Raw genomic sequence first — 19,017 nt, forward strand, 5'->3', positions numbered from 1 at the left:
TACACTGCAAGCAAATTGAAATTATTGGTATAATATAAAAAGCAAATAGATCACTAGTTAGAATTTTCTTTTTTTTTTTTTTTGTTTTTGTTTGTTTGTTTTTTCCTCCCAAGATGTTTACTGGAATATCTGGAATGATTTAAAACCTGCTATTAGGACACTTAAATGTAATTCTTTCCATGTGGAAATAATTCATTGGCTTTAGAATATATCCCTTGGTATTCCCAGCTGCAGCCATGATGTTATACTACTGTAGATAGTGGAGTCAGCTGCAGAAATATTTTCAATGTTTATTTCCACTGTTATCCTCTTGACTGGAAAGGAAACAGTGATGAAATATTCCACTGAAATACTTGGAATTTGCTTGGTTCTCAGATGTGATTAGTACTGAGCTGCTTATAATCTGTTCACAAGTTCTGCATTTGGGAAGAAAGCAGTTGAGAGTGACTGCTCCAAGTGAGGATGCTTGTGAATGGACTTCTAGATATGTTTCACCCACTCTCCATCTTTGCTTTCTAAACATACACGTGACTACCGCATAATTATGCTCTAGTTATGTTCAAAGGCTGAGTAGTAAAACTTGGTTATGTTATATGTTTTTGGTACAGTCAAGCATGTTCTTTGCTTCAGATTAATGGATATTGCTGATAAATTGGAAGCACTTTGTCCTGTTTTGGAAAATCAATGCTGTGTCAACTGTATTCTGATTACTGACTGACCAAAGTGTTCCTTAGACAATGAGAACTCTATGGACAAAATTTGATACATCTTCAAAGCTCCTGAGAATATCATAAGTTTGGAGACCATCAGCATATTGATAATACCAGTTAGGCATATTTTATGCCAGGTGAACCTTTCAGATTTGAGAAATATCCAAACGATAATGAATTGGAGGCAGAAGACTATCACTTCATTTACTCAAGAGACAAAAGAATTGCTGATATGATGGAAGAGGATTATTTTTTATGCAACAATTCTATCTTGCCTTCTCTGCTAGAAAAGACTTTCTGAAAGCTTAGGAAACATATTAAGTGAACGTTAAAGGAGTTTATTTTATTATACTTGCATTATTCTGTAGATCTGCAAATACTGATCTAACATACCTTTATCTGCTGACAGTCCAGTAAAAATTCACTGTGATTTCAGTACTCAATTACTGTGATCAGTTTATGCTTGGTTATTGCTGAGGCCGATACAGGTGCAACTAACTTCGTTCATTGCATCACTCACTGGCTCAGCTACAGCCACTAATGAGCCTTTTTCTGAGCCATCTGTAACCAGCTCTTATCTAAATTGGGGCAACTTCTGACATCCTGACAGAGGCCACGTACCTGCTCCCTGCTACAAAAACCTTGCCTAAAATGAAGTGTATCTACTTCACATTACTTCTCAGATGTTTCAGGTGAGAATTTAACCACAAATTCTTTCAAAAAGCAATTAAAAAAAAATCCTCTAAAACCAAATGTGTTTTCAAGAGTAGCAAATCTTTCTCCATTAAGCCATGTCAACTCTTAGCTCAAATATATTTCTGAGTTTGTCGCTTTCCATTTTTGTCCTAGTGTTACTGAATTAACCTTCTATACACACTATGATCTCAAAATCAAGCAGCTCTTAAGACCTTGAAGGTGAAACTGAAAAATGGCATGTCTTTAGAGAATGAAGTTATTGAATGAAGTGATTACTTTTTTTTTTTTTTTTTTTTTTTTTTTTTTTTTTTTTTTTTCAGTTGGTTGGTTAAGAGGGGAAATGGATGGTGTAAAATAGAAAAGTTGGGCATAGCTGGCAACTGTGTCATTTTTATTGTAGAAATATCTGTAATGGAAAATAAGTTGTTCTTTCCTCAGTAAGCTCTCATGTCTGGGACATTCACCAATACTTAGAATTAATCTAGCAGTTGCTAGTCCTGTTTTTTTGTTTTGTTTTGTTTTGTTTTGCATGTGTCTTGTGCTTAAATTTTTGACTGAGTATAAAAATGGAAAATTAGTCCCTGAAGTTCTGCCGTATCTTCCAACATTCTCTCTGCAGCTACTATTTGCTACAACTGCCTTAAGGAATGACCATCTAAATCTCTTACTGATTTGAAAGCAAATGTTGTGTTTGTGATAGAAATTCAAAATGTGCCCATTACTGTTGTATCTCTGAGTCTTTAATGAAGTCATCTTCGTGTTACTTTGTCAATTAAGGTACCATATGGAAGACCTTATAAGGGAGCTGGCAATGGTTGACTGCCTGTACCACACACAATATAAATGAATATTGCTAAAAGTAACCAAAACAAACAAAAAAAATTTTAGCCCTCAGCTAAAGACCATTTGGGAAGATCAGTTGCTTTGTGTTTGTTTTTATTTCTATTTGAAGTTTGGGTAGCCATGAACTGCCAGAATTGGACCTGTATCTGTTTGATTTATGTCATTTTTTTTTTTCATTCCCCTTTCTCTTCCACTCTGCAATTGGAGCTTGACACTCAACTTCAAACAAACTTTTATTGGGGAATTTAGCTCATGGTTATAACCATGAGAACAAAAGCATATAACTTGGTGTCATAAGAAGTAAAATTTATCTGCTAAGTGGGAAAGCAAATGGACAGTGAATTCTGTTCTCAAATTTTGATCTTTTAACATGCATATATTTTACACTCATGCTTTCTATGGATTAGCTCATCCAGTCCATCCAGATGGTCATTTTGGACCCAAGGAGATAGTCCAAGTACTCCAAACACCGAACACACCTGGGTATTGGCTGGTCTGGCCCCCGGCTGCTGTGATGCCACTTTGGGCTGTACTTTCAACATAGTGTTGGATCTTCCTGTAAGGAGTTTCCCCATAGGTAGACTGTTCCACTATTTACTGCTTTCTAAATTAGATTGTCATCATAAGCTGTCAATGGCCATGCTTAGCCCTGGGCCAGTCTCTGTTTTTTCACAGTATTTAAAGCCAGAAAATGACCTGCATAGTTCAGTATCAGAACACAAAGGTTTTTAGCAAAAAGGAAAAAGCCAGCAACAACAAAACCAGAAGCAGTTAAGATAACATAAGCTAAGGATTGCTAAACTGAAGCGTTCTTTATAACATTTACCATGCATTTTGTCATCACAGTATACTGTAAGTATCAAAGTTGCTGCTTGTTACTGTAATTTTTCAAGAACTTGGCATATGCTATTAATCTTGTTCTATTAGTGCTTTTAATGCTATTAAACTTAGACTCATGCAGTATTTTATTTTCATGATGCACATACTTACAGAATCAAGTAGCTATTTCAATGTATGCTTACGTGTACTTTGATGTTATGTTAGTATTTGGGAGCACTTACTTTCAATCTGTATGAATAGGTGATACTGGCAACATGCCTCTCTGAGGTCAGTCCACACTGATTTAGCAGCTCATTAATGGAACTTTCAATCTTTTCTCCCTCAAGAATGTTGATACCATGGATGGAGGTAAGAGATCCCATGCTTTTATCAGTCAGTACAATTTCTAGTGCCTCTTGTGATTGTAACCATTTGTTCTTCCTGAATACAGATATTGTGTTTTATATGTCATGAACCATGAAAAGTACCTGTAGTCATCCAAAATATTCAATGACCTTTCTGTGAGCTATTTAGTACAAGACTAAATTTTTAGTTATTTAAAACCCAGAAATGGAGCAAATTCGAATCATTTTTGCTCTTGTTATTTCAAGCTAAATGTGATTGTCATTTTGGGTCACAAAATCCAGAAAAGCAAGCTGAGCATATATTATCCTAAAGTTACACTGGAAATATAATTTTTAATTTGTATCTGGTATTTAGTTGTATGCTAACATGTGCTTACTCAAGAGGAGAGGAAAAGCCAGGCAGAAAGGCAGGATTGTGGAAGGAGAAACAAGACTCACAGTTGCAACCATTTGTATTGGTGACAATCAAGTAACAGTCTAGTAACTCCCAGACATAGGTTGCATAGGTTAATAACTTCAATGAGTACAGTTTAATAATTTAAAAATTCTTCTAATGCACCCTCTTTATTTGCACGCAAATTACAACAGATGCAAAGAGCACAATAACACTATTTGATAGAGCAACATAACCACTGCTATACACTTTCACCAGCAATGAAAGAGAGCTTGCGTGCCATGCTCGTCAATATCTGCACCAATGGAGGTGACCAACTGTCACCTTCCCACTGCTGAAATGCACCACCCACCACCACACTGTGCTCACATCCACTGTTTGGTCTCCATAAACATTCATCAAATGTTGATACATGTCAGTGTGTGCCATTTTTTCCACGCGGAGGAATTCAGTGACACATATTTGCTTCATACACACTTCCATGTCAGATGCTGTTTTGTCAGACTGCCCCTCTGCCACCATCTGTCGCGTGGCAACAAAATGTAATGGGATACTGGCAGGAATAACATACAGAATATGGCAGAATACTGCAATACCACCACCACTTGCCTCTAATGGTGTGGGCCAACATCATAAAATAGGAACCATTGCTTTTGGAGCAGCCATTGTACTTTCACAGCTTTCTTAACACATACTTGAAAGCTCATGCATAACCAGTGAAATGAAGAACAGCTTATGAAGTGCATTTCAGTAAGTTGCCAACTAACTTAAAATTTCTGCCTCTTTATGTGGAAAATTAATGAGTTAAGTATTATCATTCACAGAAGACATATCAAGGTATATACAATAGCATTAATTCTATTCAAACTAGCTGGGTAGGCTCAGATTTCTCTAGGTATTCTGTGGTCAACCTAAGATTTGTGTCTTTATTTTTCTCCTTTTCTTAGGGGAGACAACTAGCAGCTAATTCAGGAGACAGATAAATGGATGGACTCATCAAGCCTAGTAAATAAGACTAGCCCTTCTTTATAGCAGCAGAGGAACCTTTCCTCAAAGGTAGCACAGAAACAGTGCCGTCTTTAAAAAGGCATTTAAATGCACAGTCTTGCTGTTGATGTTACACTATGATTTAATATTTTTAGTATGGCATTAAAAGAGTATCAGAAGATCTCAGGAGTACTGTTCTGTCTTCTGGTAAATACAGGTCTTTAAAGTGTGGGCTTTTATAAAGATATGTGGAGCAAATTGGTCACAATATTAACCATTATATCTAAGGTGAATGTTGGTAGGACTTTGAATCAGAAAGCAGGGGTTTTGGATTTTCATGCCCTGTGATGACAAGAGATGGCACACACAGCAACAGTGTCCTTTCTATCCCTGCGTTTTGCAATCCCTGAATTCCTGCAGTGAGTCATTAGTGCTTACCACATCTTTTTCTCCATTCCAGTATCTGGTCCGTCTTCAAATACACGAAACTCATCTCGTGAAGCAGGTTACTTCTGTAAGAAAATCATTACGTATCACTGAGATTCTAGACTTCATGGTAGATTGGGCACAGGAGAAGGAAGAATCCAGTTGTAATACATTGGCTGAAGTGTACCCACACTCCTGAGCAGCTGTATCACTGTGTACTGGCTTGCACTGCAAATAAAAATCTGCAACACTGCAATAGTAAATTTCAGTACTCACTTTTGTGTATAACACAAAAATTTGGCATGAGAGCCCAAACTTCAGCTCAACCTGAAGTATGACCACGGCCAGGACACAGTATATTCTATAGTTCCTTTGCCCATAGTCTCAGGAGCTGGAGTTTGGGGAGTGGCCGTGTGGTGTGGAGGGGCTTCTTGCTGGATTATGCTGTCTAAGGAAACACTATTTGCAGCTTTCTTCTGCTTCCTGCTGAAAGGGTGCAAAGGATCCTAAGTATTGTGCTTTATTTAATTTTCTGATTAATTGAAAGAGACAAACAGCTTTATTCTAAACCCTCCTACAACCCATTTCCATTAATATACATCCAGCACCACCCCATCAACATCCAGATTCTCTTTCTAATTATTTGTAAATTTAATTGAAAGCTGATTGTACTTATCAATGTATTTGTTAGAGTTTATGTAATTCAGATGAATAGCTGCATTCACTTGCACAGGAACTGAACTAGCCTGTAATTTTGACAGAAAAATCTATCAGATAGAAACACTACCACTGTAAATAACTGTGAAAGCCACAAATAAAAAATGCATAGTTCCAAAAGATTACAGTTTTGAAGTAAAAGTCACAAATCTATTTGGTCACGTTTGGTTTAGGACTAAAGAAGACAGTGAAAAGAAATACAGCAATGAAGCATTAGTATCTTAGAATTTAAAAGTGGAAGCATGTTTTTACTATCACTATCAAATATTTCTTTCCCTGCACAATGCAGCATTATTGGGCATGTATGTTTAAAATCCAAATGTCATGAGCACAGGCTGGGTTGATGCTTTTGACAGGATAAAAGTGCTTCAGCCTATTAAAATTGTCACAGTGAGTATATGAGTGAGGAGACACAAATCTGTAGTTTAGAATACAAGCAGAAAGTGTTCCTCTAAAGGTGTAATCAAAGACTTATCCAGCTGGCTTAGCCAAGAATATCTTTCATCTCCTGATCACTGTGCACCATGTTTTATTCAGGTCACACTTGCACAGAACTTTCACGGTGTTCTCCTATTTTCTGAGATAATTTACTTTCATCTTGATCTCGAGTAACTGCCCAGAGCTGGTTTCGCTCATCTGTAACACAGACGATATTACATCAGTGCTAAAAGTGCTTATGCAATACGAACGCTTTGGAAATACCATCAAAAAGTATACATGCATGGGAGTATTAATACATTAATTTCGAGCTGCTGAAGCAACCTATCTGAGCTTTGAGGTTTTTATAGCAAGGGTAAGTTCTGCTTACTTGCTAGAAAATTCTCATATGCATACAAATAAGACAGGGCTAAGCTATACTGCAGAATATATATCATTATTTTACAGTTACATTAAATTAAAGTGATAAGAGATGAGTGGTAAGACATATTTTTATGATGTCAAGTTTCTGCTATAGATTTTTTCTCTTTTGCCTTTACTGGACTTGTTCATTCCTGCTTCCATCACCTTTCTTCCTCACTGCCCACATTCAAGCTTATTTTATTTCTCAGAAGAAAAAGTTGCTACTTCTGTCTTTCTAATTTACATCTATTTTAGGCCTTATTAGTGGAGTCTTTATATTCAGTGATTCTTCATAGATTGTGACTTTCTTGGACTTAGATTTTCCCTTTATTTCTAAGAATGGAAGAGTTGGGGTTATAATCATGAATGTGGCTCTTGGCATTCATTAGGAGGAGAAAATGGAATCTCAGGTTTTTAACACACAAAGTTTGCTACAGTTCTACATAATTCTTGCTCCTGAAATTCAAAAGGGAGAAAGACCACCCACAACTAATGTAAGAGAGTTTCATATTTAAAAGAACTTTCAGTTATATAATTTTAATACATTTTGCCACATAGAAAAGGAGTTCTTGTTCCTTATTATTTCCCCATAATTTTAGAATTTTTAGCAAGTTTTCTCTCCATCACAAAAGTCTTGGAACAAGATTTTTCATAAAGAATATTTCCTTGGACATAGTTAAAAAGTATTCAGCTATAAGATAGATAATTCCTCTTAAATGTAGAATAATGAATTCATTTCCAGGAGTGCAAATAAATGCGCATTCAAACAAGCCCTGTATGACACCATTGTAGCATATTAGGAACAAGTATTTCCCTAAGAACCCTTTCAGAGAAAAAGATCTCACACATTGTTTTGTCTCAAGGGCAGTAAGAGATAACAGCTTGGAAGTGAAAACAGAATTTTGTACTAGCTGAAGAGATTCTGAGCAATAGATGGGCTGCTGTTCTACATAATTACATATGCAAAACAAGCCTCAAATAAAAGAAAGCAATAACTATTGCAGTAAGCCATTGAGTATTATTTTTTTTTTGTAAAACTGTTGAAGGGGAAAGGCATGGGCAAGAGATGAGATATATTACATATATATCAATAATATATCAATATATAGAGATTTGCAACTAATTGAACATTTGTCTTTGAGTTAGTTGCATTCCGTGTCCTATTCCCATGGATTAAACTGAAGTTTGCGGACACTGTTCTGATAATGGCACTACTGAGTTTAGTAGCACTATTCTAATAGCAAACTTTGATTCACATATAAATAAAGGAGCAGCAGCTGTATCCCATCCATTCTTCGTACCTTAGGAAAGTAATGACTGCAGGCTTGCAAGGAGGAACTTGACTACATTTTTCAATCACTCTGGAGTTTTCTTCTGATGATTTCAGAACAAAAACCTTCTACTTCTGTACGCTAATTACACAAACCTCAGCCTCAGTCTAGCTGTACTTAGTATTAGAAATTTTAATGGCTGAATTTGTGGCCTACCACTGAGTTCATTACTGCATTTATATTCTAGAAGGCATCACTCAAAGGAAACAGTGTCAGCCAGAATCTAATTCCCAAATATTTTTTAATATGTCTGAATTCAGTGTGTATCTTATTCATGTTATGCCTTACGTTTTGATGTGGATTTGTCAAACCAGCATGCATGCAGGCAAATTTATACACGTACTCTAATCAGACTTCCTACCCCTTCAGGAGCTTTGAAAAGATGTAGCCTTTTTATCCCATTTTTATTCATTGATCCATTCATCCTTGAAGCAAAAGACATATTATATTTCATATCTTCAGCCACAAGGACCTCCAGCCTCACTGAGGAATTTTCTAAACCACTGACTCTAATTTCCATATTCTGGGGAGAACAGTAGAATGCATTAGATTAATATCTGAACTTAGTAAAGCATTTGATACCATAGCTCACAAGAATTATTCATGGAAATAATCTATCTTGGCTTGGCTATGACCCTTTGGAGGAGTTTATACTTAAGCATGCTTAAATGTAAATGTCTATGAGGAAGCAGTTGATCGAGGGAGCAATCATGTCAACCCCAGACCTCGAAAATAAAGTTAATGTCAGTTATCCTACTCAAGGGATCAAGTACATAAGTTTAGAGGCAATATAGTGTTTGAAAAGTGCTTTGTTATTAATGCCTAGAAGATTCTGGCTGACATTCTGATTTTTAATAGTCACAGTTTTAGGCTTACTTGCATATAAATACAAGCTTACTTAATTTCCCCCAGAGGACACTAGGTGCATTTAATCAATTAAAAGAATAATTTATAAACCATTAAGAATGCTCTGCCAACAATTGGCAGCACTCAGTCAATTCCCAGAATGAAATAATGCTGCTGTGGTGTCACTAGCAAAAAGAAAATGCCATCCACACCTTTTAATAAAACTTTTCTCTTCCATTATAATTCCAGAGAAAGAAAGACTAACAGACACTATAGCGATGGGTAGAGTTGAAGTGAAGTACAAAGGTGAAGTACAAATGCCTTGGAACTGTAAAGGGGAGGAAGATTTGTGATAAGTGACAATTTTTATGCAAACATGAGAACTTAATGTTACTAAGGAGTTTACCATGTCTTAGCAGAAAATGGGACTCAATTCAAACTCAAATTCATTTAGACCTCAAGGTGATAGGTGGATGGTTGGCCTGGATGATCTTGTAGGTCTTTTCCAACGTTGGTGATTCTATGATTCCATGATTCTATGCTGGAGATAGTATATGACATCACTTCTATTGAGAGAGAATCACCATGACTGTATCTCTTTGACTACAGGTGAAAATACTCTCCCTTACACTCTAATGAGTTCTTGCAGAGGTCATTTGTGGCTACTATTTCTTACTGTTTCTTACTGTTTTTACTTCTGTGTTCCCAGCCAGTTCAGGGATAGAAGCTCCTGTCATCTCCTGACGAGCTATGAAAGAGTGGCAAGTTGTTTCATTCAGGGAGTTCATCTGGGAAATACTGTATGCCACACTGGAATAGCAGTCTTGGTGGCTGCCTGGTTGTTGTGCTTGGTTATTTGGGTCGTGGTTGGACACAGTAACACTTTCAGAACAAGTCACCTACTGAGCAAAGGTATTACTGAGAATCAGGAAAAAAGAAATTAGTGTGTCTTGCTGTTGTTATTGTTGTAGAGAGAGGCAAGGTAAACTTCATTCCAACTCTCAATTAAAAAGCACTCAGAATAGATGCATTTATCTAATTTATATCCACTTGCTTATATTTAATTTACTTGTAGAAATAAGGATGATAAACAGGCATTCATACACATTAGTTTGGACACTTTAAGGGCTTTCGCATTTCCAAAAATCTACACTAAATATCTCCTGTTAACGCAGCAACTGACAACATAAGCTGGGGATCTTGAGGTTTCTTTAAGTGAAACCTGAGCATGAATTTGCCTGGCATTGACAAAGTTTGATGCTTTCTAACATATACGTTTGAGTGTTTGACACAAATTTTATTCCTTGAAAATGACTGCAGCTATCAATTTAATGGGATGTTAAATTTGCTGTAGCCAAAGTGCTTTCCTCATTTTTTTTTGGCGTCCTGATCAAGTACAGTATCAGGGTCGCTAAACTATATCTTTATAATTTAATTACACATCCCCATATGCAGTTGACTAAAGCATTAATAATTTTGACCTCATAGGAAAAAAATAGCTTTAAAGAAATGATATATATCAGAGTTTGTTAGGTGCCTTATTCCCCTTGAAGAAAAACTTAGTGTGACCCTGACAGAGAAGATACAAGGTTAATGGAGATGCCGACATTTAATGTTAGTAGTAAAGATTTCAACATATGGAAAGCCAACTATTTACAGCTTAAGCATTGAGAAATTGCCTTTATACCTAGTGGCTTCTTGGATGATATTTTTATGGGTGACATACACACAATAAGCATTACTTACTGGTTACTGCAAACTCTATAGATATTATTGTGCTGAACCTTTGAAAGGCTAGTATCTCACAGAACACAATAAAAAGCAGTTATTTTAAAAAACACTCATAGCTATAATGCGTATATATATTTTGTTTTCTTACTACATTTTTAAAATAACTTTCAGCTAAAAATACGGCTTTTATTTTCTAGGAGTTCCTTATGCTTACCTGTAGGTATTGTCCTTTTTACTGACCTCCCCATAAAACCAGCCTACAAATTCATACATGAGATTGCTATTGCAAGTAGCGGCTCAGTGGAACAGAGGAGCCCCTTGCACTTATCCAAAGGAGTGCTGTAGCATAATGGTCCCTTCTTAATCTTTTAAATAGAAAGTCTTTTTAAAGCTTCAGTAGTTCTTTCTGTGAACAGCGTGTACTGTGATAGTATTTTGTAAGGCCTGCTGTGTTACACCATTTCACAACTGGGAAATCTCACTCTTCCATATTACAGGTTATGTTTCAGTAATACATTCTTTAAATTTGAATTTAAATAACTTTTTTTTATACTATATGTCAGTAATTCAAGACATGGTTATTGCCAAACATGGATAAACTAAATGCATGGAGTGTTTTAGTAATTATGAGAAACCCATCAGATGTATCAGGAGTCAAAATTATATTTTTGCTATTTCTAGAATTAAAGGAAGCATGTAATCTTTCACATGTGCTACCCATGTTACTGAGGTCACAGATCTATGATGTCATAGAATCATAGACTTGGAATGGACCTTTAAAGGTCACCTGCTCCAACTCCCCTGCAGTGAACAGAGACATGCACAGCTCCATCAGATGCTCAGTGCCTGGTCCAGCCAAGTCTTCAAAGTCTCCAGGGATGTGGCACACACTGCATCTCTGGGCAGTCTGTCCTTCTTGTGTCTTTTTTGCTTGGATTTGAGGTTTTTTTTTCATCTGGCCCTGTCTTTGGGAGAAGACAGATCTAATATGAATTTTTGCACAGCAATACGAGCTGGAAGAAAAAAGAGGGGCTGAAAACAAAATGTTTGTCAGGTTTAAGATAAAAAAAATTACCTATCCTATCTTCAAATCCTTTATTCTTTGTTGAAGATTTTGGCAGCAAAAGCATCATTTGTCATGTTATGTGGAACCCTTGCTTTGATGCTGAGCTTTCTCCACTCTGTGTTACACTGATAGAAGCTGCCAAACTCAGAAATTTGTGAGCTTGCCTTTTTCCCCTCCACTACTATAGCTGTCTATACAATAGCGAGGACACAAAGGTTAAATGACAACAGATAGTGCCAATAAAATAAAATTGGATGAGTGATGTAGCATGCTAGCAATATCTGAGAACTAGGCAACTCAGTAAAGGTCACTGATATGCACTGCAAGAAATCATGAATTAAGAGTACTACAAAATACATGGGAATGGAACGTCTGCGAGAGCAGAAAGTGTTAGAAAGGCCAGGAACTTTGTGGTGATCTTAGACATGATTTTAAATTCTCACTATAGAATTTTGAGGACTTTTTGTGTTGACCTCAGCCAGCTCCAGCTGCCCACTCATCTCCTCTCTCACTCTCCCTCATCAACAGGATAAGCAGGAAATAAAGCTCAGAGGCTGAGATAAGGATGGGGAATTCACACCTCAAAACAGACTCAATGTGTGGAAAATTCATTTTGTTTATCAGGAATTAATAATAGAATAGGATGCTGAGAGAGAAATGCAAAACCTGAAACACCTTTCCCCCCCTGACAACTTCCCAGGCTCAGCATCACTCTTTCACTCCTGGCTTTTCTAACTCCTATTCTGCCAGAGCAGTGAAAGGATGAGGAACAAGGGGCAATGTTCAGTTCATAACAGCTCCTCTCTGCTATTCCTTCTTCCTTTCCCCTGCTCCAGTGTCAATCTCTTTATGGGCTGCCCAGGAACCTCTGCTCTGGCACTGGGAGCATCTCCTCCCCGTCCTTCCCTAAACCTGGTGCAGAGCTGCTTCTCACACCTGTTTTCCCCTACTCCACACTTATGTGCAGTAGTATTTTTTGCTTTCTAAACTGTATTACAACAGAGGTGCCACCAGCACTGCTGATGGGCTCAGATGTGGCTGTGGTGGTCCTGTTGTGGAGCCTGCAGGAACAGGAACTTGCTGGCATTGGGATGCCCCTGGTCTCTCTTTCATAGGTGACCCACTGATGTCAACACCTTGCCACATAAACCACATGTGTACATTTGTGTGTGCCTGTCATGATTTTTCAAAGGAGAAGGGACAAAATTTTTTGTGAGACAAGCATCTGAGAACATTTCATTGTTTTGTTTAGAAATTTTAATTCATTCTTTTGTGCAGTTTGTTCCATTCCCTCTTTTTCTCCTACCTCTCACTATCCCTAAAATATCCAAGAACTTTCCTTCCAGCCCTCAAAAATTCTTGAGCTAGCAGCACTGGGATGTAGCTGACTTTTTCCTTTGGGGAAAATGGTAAATGGGTGATCACAGATAGCATTCCTCAGCTCCAGGCAAGACAAGTCTGGGAATCTAGAGGAAAGCTGTTCTGCCCCTGGCAGACATACTCAGGTCCAGACTTCTCAGCACTAGATTCCTGAAACTGCTAACATCAACCTTCAGGGAGAGTTCTGGATGTATGAGGCAGACAATATAGATGATGATATAATACAGACAAGATTGAGGCTTGATCCCACATAAAGATACTCTGAAAAAATTTGGTCCAGGTGCCTGAACCAATCTTACTGGTTTTCTTACTTCTCGAAGAGTCACATTCTTTTTCCTATTTATCATAGAATCATAGAATCACAAAGACCTCCAAGACTGTCTAGTCCAACTATTCACCTGCTACCAATATTTCTCCACTAAGCCATGTCTCATAATACAAAATCTATAAAACATTTTTTAATACCTCCGGGGATGGTGACTCAACCACCTCCCCAGGCAGCCTGTTGCAGCACCTGACCATTCTTTCAGAGAAGAAATTTTTTCTAACATCAAACCTTTTCATGTAATGTTATACATTTCTGATCTTCTTATTTCTGGGATATGTTTTCTTTCTTTCAGTTTTTATTCATACAAGCTCCCATCAGATCCAGCTAAAAGATCCAGTCCTTCTTTTCCACAGACTCAAAAATTGTAGCTAAAGCCATTTCCACAGTCATATAGTTATGCATCTCCTTCATACTCCTGTCTTATTTGTTGTGCTTATTCCTCTTCCTAATGTAACCTTGGTAACAGGAATTGTGATACTTAAACCAAACAGCTTCTTTAATCAACAGTCTTAGTACAGACCATGAAGTCTTAATTCACATCCAAACTTTAGTCATAATTCACACTATTTGCAGACTGAGCTACATGTAAAATATGCCTCCCTAGGACTGTCTTCTGTTTGGGCTGTTCTATTTGTAGTGTGTCTGTAGCTAAATATCTGGTGGAAAGCAAACATTCCATCCTGTTTTGAACACTCATGTGGCCACAGTTAATTTTTCAGGTGCCTGTTGAAAATGCTGACAAATTGAGAAAAATACTGGCACTGCCTCTGAGGTATGCCACATGCATCCTATGAAAGTCATCTTAAAAAAAAAAAAAAATCCAATCTGACCTACAGATTGCATTTGATTTTCTTATTGTCATGGGCACTTCATCCTAGAATCTTCCGTTCAGTTGGCTGAAAAAACGGAAGTACGTTTTCAGATAAATGAAGCTGCAATATCACACTTCATCCCTTCCTCTTCTCCTTGTTTTCTTTCAGGAAGAAGCTGATGTCTGATCTGTCAAGGTCACACACTGGAAAGTATATAGTGCAGATGCTGGAAGTTGTCTAGCAGCCTGAAAACATTTGTTTTTATCACAAATAAATGGTTCAGTTAGTCCTCAGACTGTTTATGTCTCTGGGTCCTGACATTTTCAAATGACAATAGGAAGAAAAAAAAAGTGAAGTAGAGCTGTGGCTGCTGTTTTATGTACTGCATGAGCAAAATTAATGAATCTGTTTCCTAGGGTATAAGGTTATGAAGTAAATCAGTGAAAAAAAGGAAGGGAGGAGTAGGAAAACAGTTAGCAACGTGAAAAATCATACACTAAAATATAGTGAGGACAGGAACAGGCTGCCCAGAGAGTTTCTGGAGTCTTCTATGGAGATATTCAAGACCCATCTGGATGCCTGTCTCTGTGACCTATTGTAGGGAACTGCTTTAGCAGGGGGGTTGTACTCAATGATCTCTTGAGGTCCTTCTGACTCCTGCAATTCTATAATTCTGTGATCTGTCCAGTTTAGAGATAAGGATGTGATGTAAGTCCACATCAAAGGCCTTACACGAGTTCAGGTAGATGATTTCAGTTGCCCTCCCTTTCTTTCTACCAATGCCATCAGCCCATCATAGAAGGCTACCAGATTGGTCAGGCACAATCTACCCTTGGTGAAACTGTTCTGGCTGTCTTGGATCACCTCCTCGTCTTGCATGTGCCTTAACATATATTTCCAGCAGGATTTGTTCCATGGTTTTCCTAGGCTCACGTGTAAAATAATATATTTGAAGTAAAATTTGTTAGTTTTTTTCAGTAAACATGCAGATTAGTCAAAGCTTGCATAGCCTGACCTTTTTATATATAGAAGAAAAAGAAATGCCCCTACTGCTCAAATGGCAGAAATGCTCAAAAAAGCTTTTTCTAGCTATTTCTGATTGATGTTTCCCTTTAATCTCCCTAGATATTTATTTTTGTCTGTAAAACTTACAGCACTTTTCACACAAGTGAATGAATAATTATTTGTACAGCTAAGCTCCTTTGAAGCCTTTAAAAAGAGTGAAGAATAACTATTTGCACACTCAGGGAAACAGAGTAGTAATCAGAGAAAAATTAACCTTATATTCCATCTGTTCAGGTCATAAGGGGATTTCAGTATTTTATTTAAAAATCAGAGAGAGCTTAATGATCTTTTCTAAATATGCTAAGGCATATGTTTTAGAGTTAGTTTCGGTAGGATGAATCACCACAAAAATATCAGAAAGCACCACTTTCCTAATGTTATTAATGTAAATGGCGCAAGAGGTTCCTTAAGGAGATTTTTGAAACTTTTTCGATGAAGTCACAGTCTGTGGAAATTCTGTTGAAGTTCTGCTTAGCCAAACCCACTGGGCTTCAGGATGCAGAGGTCTCCCTCTTCGTTCCTGGCACAGCAGTTATGATTTGGATTCACTCCTGAACCTGAGGAATAGCTCCCACTCTTCTCTCCCTCCCCCAGGCCTGGGGGATGAGTGGCGACTGCACATCCTTCAATCCACTTCCACCTGGCAGTAAGGGCAAACGTGTGCTCCAGGGAGGAAGATCCTCTTCATGCTGTGTTTTTTTTTTTTTGTTTTTTTTTTTAGATGCAGCATTGTTTCATGTAATGACTGTTCATTTCCCAAGACTTGTTCAGTTACCCAAAACTGAGGACAGGGCTTGATGTTTGTGTAACTTAGCGTTACTTGTCTGATTCTCCAGTCTGTTTTAATATCTCAATTTAAAAGACCCATAAAGATTAAAAAAAAAAGGAGAATTAAAATGGTTATTAAATTTACACCTATTTTCCCTCTATCACGTACTTCTGTACTTATCAGAAAATATTTTGACAAGTCTAATTTTTTTTTAAAATCTTTGTTACAATATGGTTAAATCTTCCTGACTGTATGCCAGAAGTTTTAATGCCACTTTTCCTCCGTGTTTACTAACAAGAAGACACTATTATAAGTGATTTTACCGGTACAACACACTAAAAGCAAAGGACTGCTTTTATTCAGACTCTAAATTTAATTCTTTTTATCTTCCTGATCAAAAGTGTTTTCAAAGTCTATCTTCTATACATGTTCTTTACCTTTTTTTTCTTTCTCCTGTAATCCACTGTGAAGTACCTCTGACTATCTACAACAGTGTCTGGCATCCATTTCCCCATATCTTGCATTCAACTTTCTCAGCCTTGCGCTATGCCAAACTTTTATACAGACTGTTGTCAGAAGGGTGACAACTATGTGTCTCCCAAGGATATAAACCAAAAATTGCTTTCTGTTGCTCAAGTATAATTCATGAAACCATTGTTTCGATATATCTAATTTCCATCAATAGCCATATGATAGAAATGTATGACAAATTGACTTAAAACTGGCAAACAAGGACATGTGACCTATACACTAAATTACCTGACATTAATACTAAATACACTCTCAGACAATGAAGTCAAACATGCTACTGAAGTGATTCTACATCAAGAAGTCTTTGGTCACAACAGAAAATCTGGATAGACTATGTCCCTAAACCTTGTTTTATCCTATCAATTCAGAAGATTTAATGACCTCCAATCACCCATATCTCTGATCTAAACAGCTCACAAGTGCAATTAGTAAAATCAGAGAGTGTATGAAATACACTGACCTTCAAGATCATCCCAGCCAGAGCACAGGCTTTGGGATTGTGAATACTGAATTTCCACAAGCACATCCTTGGATTAGAGAGTTTACTGGGGCTCGTGATTTGCTACCTTACAGTTGCAGTTGTTGAGGCATTCGCTTTCTAAACGGTCTCCTCTTATCTCAGCAGACTATAGATAATGTTCTTTTGGTATTATAGAGATGTGTATACTTATCATCTGATCAAGAATAGGTGCAAAGACAGGAACTATATGCAGTCCTGTGCTGTTGCTCCAATTCAGCATATGGACAGCCTGAGTTGGAGACCTTCCAGAGGCCTTTACCTTGATGATGGTGCAGACAGCCAGGAGTACAGATGTACAGTGATATTTACCCGACACGCTACAGGTACCAGGTATAGGAAGTTTTGTAGTGGAGCTTATATTGCAAATGCTTGGTGTTTGCATATGTGAACATTAGTGACATTCAACTACCAGAGTAATAGCAGCTTTTGCACTGAATTTTGCCCAGCAACCTGATGAAATTGGAAAAGTGGTGTCTTGGCAGTGTGCCTCCTTAGGCTATCGGATCAACAAGCGTGCACTTGTGTGGAACTGAACTGGCAAGTCCTTAGCTTTGGCTAAAACATGAAAGTAGTGCTGATCCCTTTGTGGTACCCAGTAACTTGATGCAGAAATGGTGAGCCAAAATCTCACAAAGGCTGGTTTTGGCATTATTTCAGAAAGCAAAAGGTGTTGAACTAGAGACCGTATAAAAGAGCTCCAGGCCTTTGAAAAGCTCCCAGTGTGACTTCTGCTCAGGTGTCTTGTGCTTGCTTCTACAATCAGCAAAAATGAAATGCTAAGCCCCAAACCACAGGGACATGTAGTTAACACATGAAAACTATCCAGATGGTTACCATCTTCCTACCTGTGCTTTGGCCAATTTGTATCTTTGTGTACAGCTTTGACAGCTATTAAATCCTCTTATTTTTAACAACGTTTTTGGAATTCATTCCATTTTCGTACTAAGAGAACCAAATTGCTGATGTGGAATGGAATCCAAAACTCACTGAACTCAGCAGAAAAAAACATCACAGCCAGACTATATCTTGGAACAACTAATTGGTGCCTGAAGCTATTCTATAACTGACATCATACTATTTCACAAATGGAATTTAGTGCTGAGAGGAAAGGCATCTATAGAACTGCACAAAACTTAACAAGAACAAGTCTTGGATTCTGCACCTGGGATGAGGCAGCCCTGGCTATAGAGACTGGGAGGTGAGACACAGGAGAGCATCCCTGCATAAAGGGATCTTGGTTGATGGCAGGTTTAATCTGAACCAGCAGTGTATCCTGGAGCCAAAGGCCTGACCATACTGACCATACTGTGGGTGCAGCAGACCCAGCACTGCCAAGTGGGTGAAAGGAGGGCTTGTTCAACTCTGCTCTGCTCACCTCCACCGCTGGGTGCAAGTTTGGGTGTCACAACATAAGAAAGACATAAAAGATTAAGAGAGCATCCTTCGAGAAGGGTCTAGAGGACAAGAAATATGAAGAATGGCTGAGATCCCTTGGTTCCTCATGGCAGCCTCACAGGGATGGGAAGGGGCACAACGCTCTCAGATGCATGTTTTGGATTTTGGGAGTTCCTGTGTGGAGCTATGAATTGCACCTGATTTTTCTCCTGGATCCCTTTCCACAAGGATATTCTTTGATTCTATGATACTGTGATTCTAACTTTATTTCCACACTCAAGCTTTTTTCTCCATTGGCTTGACTTACTGGGACTAGACATGGTTGAACATGGGGTGGAAGGCATTCTAGAATAGCCTGGTTCAGTCATATAATTACACCATACAGTCTGACATCTTTGTATAGTGTAAATAAGTACCTTTGTAAATAAAATGCAATCACATTTTAT

General features: G+C 37.8%; 1 protein-coding gene and 1 long non-coding RNA gene across 5 annotated transcripts in view; both read left to right on the plus strand.

Annotated features, from left to right (window-relative positions):
- BRINP3 (BMP/retinoic acid inducible neural specific 3) overlaps positions 1–19,017 on the plus strand; it is a 200,619-nt gene that overhangs the window by 63,290 nt on the left and 118,312 nt on the right. The window lies entirely within an intron of this gene.
- On the plus strand, positions 1,306–6,041 carry LOC125693912 (uncharacterized). Its single transcript, XR_007377311.1, has 4 exons — positions 1,306–1,402; positions 3,330–3,437; positions 4,775–4,883; positions 5,275–6,041. It is a non-coding gene; the product is annotated as an uncharacterized LOC125693912 (long non-coding RNA).

Source organism: Lagopus muta, chromosome 5 (genome assembly GCF_023343835.1).
Source record: "Lagopus muta isolate bLagMut1 chromosome 5, bLagMut1 primary, whole genome shotgun sequence".
Lineage (NCBI taxonomy): Eukaryota > Metazoa > Chordata > Aves > Galliformes > Phasianidae > Lagopus > Lagopus muta.